The following is a 6,646-nucleotide window of genomic DNA, read 5'->3' on the forward strand; positions in this document are numbered from 1 at the left end:
CAATTTTTGAAGTTAATATTAAAAGCCTAAGGCAAGGAGTTATTAAAAAATGTAAATGAACCTGATAAGTAGTGGCTTTTTTTTCCCAAGATTAGTGTGATATTCACATTAATTATGATACTGCTAGATTTTAAACTAGAGATTCCTTTCCTGGAGAAGGAGTAGCAATCTTTCAGTCACAGCAGTGGGAGAAGCTTAAAGGTACATTTAAGATGGCAGCTCTGTTCTCAGAGCATCTCTTTTTGCATTTTGATTTCCACTGTGCTTCTCCTTTTCATGCTGACACTTTTTGAGCTGGGACGTATGTCAGTTACCGTTTCGTTAATGTGTTTTCTAGCTTTGAAGCTCCTAAAAACTAACTGAGCCACGGGCTGAGCTAGGCACTATGTAAATGATTACTTTGGGATACAATCCTTGCCTCAGAAAATGTAAAATCTGAGTTGGAAAAGATATAAGAGAAGAGATGACGATAGGAGACAGAGTAGTATGTTAATGGTACAAGCAGCTAACATTTAATGTAATAACAAACATCTCAGGTTGCCTCTTGCTTAACAAATAAAAGTGATAACAATTTGTAAAATGAAATGATTATTGAAAAGTCAGAGCAAATCTTCATCTCTGCATTGGTTAAGCAGGAACACTAAAGTAGAGCTCTAGATAGGTAGGGGTTTAAAATATTATGAGGATTTTCTTTGTTTAGGCAACTCCCAAATAGAAGATCTTTAGAATCCATTCTTTTTTAGAAAGGTCCCTTGAATCTCCCATGTGATACTTCTTGACTACAGAAGGTTTTAAAAAAATAGTTATTACATGATATGGGAGTGCTTCTTCCATTTTGACAGTCAACATTTACTAAAAAATGTAATAGGGAAGATTTTGTTGTTGTTGTTTTCGTGTGTGTATTGTTGTCGTTAACCTCCATCTTGGGAAAAAGCAGATGAGAACGTGAGTGGAGCAAAGTGGCAGTAAGGGACTTCCTCATGCATGCCTTGCCAGAGGCTGTCTGGCATACTGAAATGGCTTTCCTCGCTACAGCAATGGCAGATTGACTTCTGTCTCTGTGCCAGTCCTGCTAACTGCCAAATTGCAAGCTGTGTAGAAGGGTGTAGGTTACAAAACTGACACCCTGAATTCCCACCAGAGGCTGCCAGTAAGCTTGTAACCACGCTGCGACATGCACACTGTGATCTTGAAGTGAAAATATCTTCTTACGAGGGCTATAAAACTCTCGGGTCATTTTAGCCTGCATGCTTTCAAGGTGTAGGGGGATGAAGAAGGTGTTACAGCAACCCAATCTCAAGAAACAGAGCCACGAGTGGTTGTGGCAAGGTCTTGGTTAGTCAGTGGCAGGAGTGTGCTGCTTAACCTTAGGCAGCTGCTTTAGGCGCCTCTGTTGTGCTGCTACAGTCTTTAGGCTGTCTGCTTATTCTGCAGAAAAAGCAGGGTCTTCCAGACCTTTAAAGGCATGTGTCTTTCTCTTGCTGAATATGTAAGAGCTTAGGTAAATTACCATAGCTAAACTGACTAGCAAAAGTTAGGAGGGTATTCACTCTTCCTATGGGACACAGGTGTTAAAAATCGGTCCCTACTGTAGTTCCTGTGGTTTGGCAGATCAGACCAGTCCAAGACTGAACAACTGACTCTGTTCTGAGTTCCTGCTGTAAGAGGTATGCAAGGCCTTAGACTAGACTGCTGATGCCCCAACATCCCCGTTCCAGACGCATCCCTCCACAGTTCCATTTACACCCCACCTGCGCAGAACAGGTACGTGGCCAGGGGTTGATGTCTTGTTGGCTGTGTTGTACCTGCCTTCCCCGACCCAGGTGGTGTGCTCAGTGAGGGTGCCCCTTAGCAGCATCTGCAGCAACAGCAGCCCCAAGCCCACACCTTCCCCCTGTTGCTCCAAACTAGCCCTTTTTTTCCTTTAAGGAAGATACAGAGCAACTAGAGCGCTGCAGTTCAAAACAAATAGGGAAAAGACCTCAAGGGCATCAATCGTTGCTGAAATGTTTACAAGATTAGCGTGGACATGGCATGCTCTTTGACAACTAAGTGTAACAGTCAATGTGACCAATGCAGTTTTACTGTGCGCCTAAGTATATAAGCTGACTTGTTCAAAGACATGCAGAGACTCAAGAAACCAACTCGCAGTTTTACAACCTCATATTATTTTCCTTATAGTGACACGGGCTACTAACTGAGAGTTAGTTAGGCTGTTTCTGCCAAGACTTCTCTACCTCAGCATGACCTTGCACAGCTCTTTAAGGCTCACTGGCACCTTGCCTCGGAGGAGGCAATGCTGACGATGCTACCCGCGATGGATCTGGTATTTCCCATCTGGCTCTCCCCTGGCAGGTAGGGTAATGGTTCGGTTTACAGGTTATAGCAGAAATCTGTGCCAGCACCTCTAACTTTTGCAAGCAAGACTAAAGCACAAGCAGAGGAGATGCAGTGTTTATCTCTTGAGAATACTGTTCTGTTTCCATGGCAGTAGACAGCTCAGTCCAGATTTGGGCAATCTTGTCTGCAAAGTAGCATGAAAAACATTAGGAGAGGAAAAACTTGACTGCAGCTGAATGAAGGCAGTCAAAATTAATCAAGCTTGCATACACTGAGATTGGGTCTGCTATATGAGACTGCAGACACTATGAAGAAACCTCTTTGCTTTCTGCGTAGCTAAGGTATCTGGTTTAAAATCTGCCTGCCTCAGTCAGTGAGACTTTGTGGAAGACTTCTGCCACTTGCACTCTGGGAGTATCCTTTCTGACAGGTAAACTACAACTACTCACAGTGGGAAGACAAAACCATTGCAAAACATAATTATTAAACTTTGACTCAATTGTAGAGAATGAACTATTGTTACAAAATCTCTTCTGTACACTGATAGAGTAATCAATTAAATGGCTGTTGCTTCAGAGGTGCCTCAAAGATCACCAGTGCAAATATCTTCAGAAGACAGCCTGTTAAAGCAGACCCCTTGCCTTCTTGCGGTACATGTATTATGGTCTCTTACTAAAAATTAATGAAAATAATGGAGTTTGTTAGTCACAGAAAGTAGGAAAATGATAGATGAGGTAGGTTTCCAGTTAAACTTTGGTGGAACGCAGAAACTAGGTGGAACAATGCCAGTCATCTGAAAACCCTTGTAGTCCTTTTAGTGTGCTTTCATTGATTTTGATGGCATGTGAGGGAGGGTTTGCTGACTTCCTCCAATAAATCACCATCATATGTGGGTTATGTACCAGATTTGAACTGATTTTAGAAGAAGATTGGTAAAAGCTAGCATTAAGTGAAACATAAAACTGCTTCCAGAAAAATTTAGTAAGTGGACCTATTCTTTTAAAAACACAGACTAGCTGTTCAATAACAGTTTGAATATCGATTGCGGTAGTAGATACAGTGTGTGCTGGATGATAGATAATATAATTTACCAAAATAAAAATGTAAAAGTCTCTTCCCCCTCCCAGGAGTCAAATTATGTCCAACTTGATTTGATCACTTCAGAGACTTAGAAACTAAAGATTGCTTTAAGTTTCTGTGTAAGGTTGTTTAGTGATACTTGTACAGTGCCCCTGTAAATTGGCTGTTTCTTAGTACAGTCTTTGCCAATGAAATGAATGACATATATTTCAGAGCAAAGTATGTTATAGATCTGGGTTTTTTTGTTGTGGTGTTTTTTTTTCTTTTCTGAACAGACTGCTAAAATAGATAATAAGGCACTTCTTCTGTTTAGACAGAATTAGTTCTTTCAGGGCATGCTTTTCTGTAGCTGAAGAAAACTATTTGTCCTGCATCTTCTAGGTGATTGTTGATTATTTATATTGTGGGAGTGCTTAAGACTTGCGACAAGATGAGGCCCTCATTATGCTGACACAAAATTTTATTATTTATGTGTTGCTCAAAAACTTCAGTCAAAATGAATGAGATGGATACAGGATAGAAAATTGCAGAAATGTTGTGAATAGCATTTCCCAAAAATGTTCATGAGGCTTGTGTTCCTGTGCCGAGAAGCAGAAGCAAGGTCAGCGGAGGCTAGCTCGTCTCTGTAGGCTCAGCCAGCCATGCTGTAAGAGAAGATATGTGGCTTGGGCATTTCCCCATTTTTCCATCTCTCCATGCTTTCTGATTACAAATGGAAAGATTTACCCCTTTTGAATGATGGAAGCCTGTACCCAAGAGCTGTAACTAGTTTGGAGGTACTGCATTCATTTCCCTGTACCTCAGGACTCTGTATGTTTGACTAGGTCATTCAAAGACCTTTTTTTCAGTCTCTGTAAGTATATAGAGCACCTGGAAGAAGCTCAGTCCATGTATTTACATTGTACTTGAACTAAAGAGTAAACGCCTGTTGAGGAGCTCAGTACCGTTCTCACTGTTTAGTCTTCTTCACAAAGCCACTATCTTGCTGGCAGGTGACAGTCCCTCAGAAGTGGCATCATGTGCTGGCAAGATATGAATGAGAAAGACACATCACTGACCTTTAACTGGAATTGAAGCAAATTTTCAGGATAGATCAAAAATTCATTCCAACTCTTTCAGCATTGGGCACTAAAAAATGTAAGTATGGACAGAGCCTGAGGCAATGCCTCCTTTTATAAGCAGAATGTAATATCCTATATCTCTTGAGAAAATGAATGTGAATCAGCACTGACAAGGCTACTTGAATTACAGCAGAAACAGGTGAATAATCCTTCTTTCCACCATCTTGCATTGCTAATACCTCTGGTGTTAGTAATTGGGGGGAGCCAAAGGGCATTCATTTCATGAATGAAAAAGGCAGTGGCTAGGAGAAGGTTCTGGGGTGGCTGACGTTTGGGCAAAGGGCATGTGGGATCCACTCCTGAGTTAGAGGAACAGTAGAATCGAAAGCAGAGGGTGATGGTTCCTAAGGGATTGCCCCCTGTGAGAGCAGGTGCTTTGGGTCTGGGAGTTTATGAGGCTGGTTGGAGGAGGTGATTGATTGGAATGGCTCCACTTGCATTATATGTGTGTTCTTGTAGCATCGCGGGCAGAACAGTTGGGGAATTTTCACTTTATTTATTTTAACCACACAGGAGGCAAGCGCTGGGGCTTCTGGCTGGCTGAGGCTCTGGAGGGCAGGGAGCTGCTCACAATGGGGCAGAGCCAGATGGAAATGGATGGGACCAGCACGGGGCAGCTCGCAGTCACCTCCCCGCAGGCACCCTGCAGTCCCGCTGCCCAAACCTTGCTGTTTGCACCCAATATGCTTAGTCAATATGATTGCATGTGAAGGAATGTGTTTTGCTGCAGAGGCAATGCTAAGCGGGTTGCTGAATTTGCACGTGCCAGTGCTAAGGAGAGCTTTGGAAAACAGGGAAGAGTGGAAGGAATTTGGAAGAGGAGCAGAAAAGAGATGGGGAAGATGTCTCTAGAGGGAGCTGGGACACGGAATGGGACAGGCTTGAGTTCCTCTGCGGGGGGGAATCTGGGGACACCCCATGGAAGGAGCCCAGCTCCACTTCAGCCCCTGAAAAAAGATGTGGCAGATTCCACGCTGGAACTGCCTGAACCTGGAAAGGTCAAAGAAATGGTGTAGCTTGTGGTATCGAAAGCTTGTGAAGAGGGATGTTGCTTTGAAATCTTTCGAGCACCTGTGGGAGGACTGGAGAACCGAGAAGACAATGAGAACATACAGGTTGGTGTGCTCCAGGGTCTCAACTTACAGCAGAAGGAACCATGAGGATTTCCGAGGGAAAGTGCAACTGTGTGCCTCAGAGCTGAGACAGGAGCTGTGTGTGACACAGGGCCGCAGCTGGAGTTAACGCAAGGTAAAATGGGCCAGTCCCAGCTCTACAGAGACATTGCTTCACACTCCCCTCCCCAACACCTCTTTCTTTTGAAAAGAGAAACTCAAAGCCTGTTTTAATGTACGTAAAACTGTACACTTTACCATCCCCTCCCCACTGCCAGGGAAGGCAACGACTTAACCATATAGCGTGGGTTGTGCTGTGGATTACTAATTAGGCAATGCAATTAGTGCTCACCTGTTTTTTCTACTGTGTCCTGTACGCTCTCAGGAGACCTCAATATTACGTTCCCTAGTTTTTCTTTCCTTGATAAATATGATGTATAAGGAACTTCTCCAGTTTTCATCTTTTGATAAGAGATACCACATTCCCCGGAATTTCACAAAGAACTGAAGATCTGGGCTGGGGGAAGGCTGATGAAGCACACCTCTGGGTATGCAGCACCTCATATAGGGGACTCCGGCCTGCTACTGTGGGACTAACAGTAGACTGATTTCATGACAGCTTTCAAATTTTGTCCATTTGTCTTGTCCAATCTTAGTTTTATTTATATTTTTCTACAGTAAGACCTTTTTTCACCAATTCTGTGTTATTGATCAAACCAAGCTTGTATTTCAACTGCATTAACTAAAAATGCAATTGTGCTTTGGAATTTAAAAATAATGACAACTTTTGGCTGGCTTTGTTTCCAGCCTTGTCCAATTTAACTACACCATCGCTCCTTACAGTTGTATTTCACAGACACTTAATCTATTAATTCTTTTTTTGCAGTTTCAGAGTAGGATTCTGACTTATCATCAATGTGCTTCAGTATAAAGTGGCTGTCATGTCCTGCAAGATCTGTAATGAATTAGTACATGTAATTGTAAATAGTAGAG

The sequence above is a fragment of the Platalea leucorodia genome (assembly GCF_965183815.1).
Source record: "Platalea leucorodia genome assembly, chromosome: 4".
NCBI lineage: Eukaryota > Metazoa > Chordata > Aves > Pelecaniformes > Threskiornithidae > Platalea > Platalea leucorodia.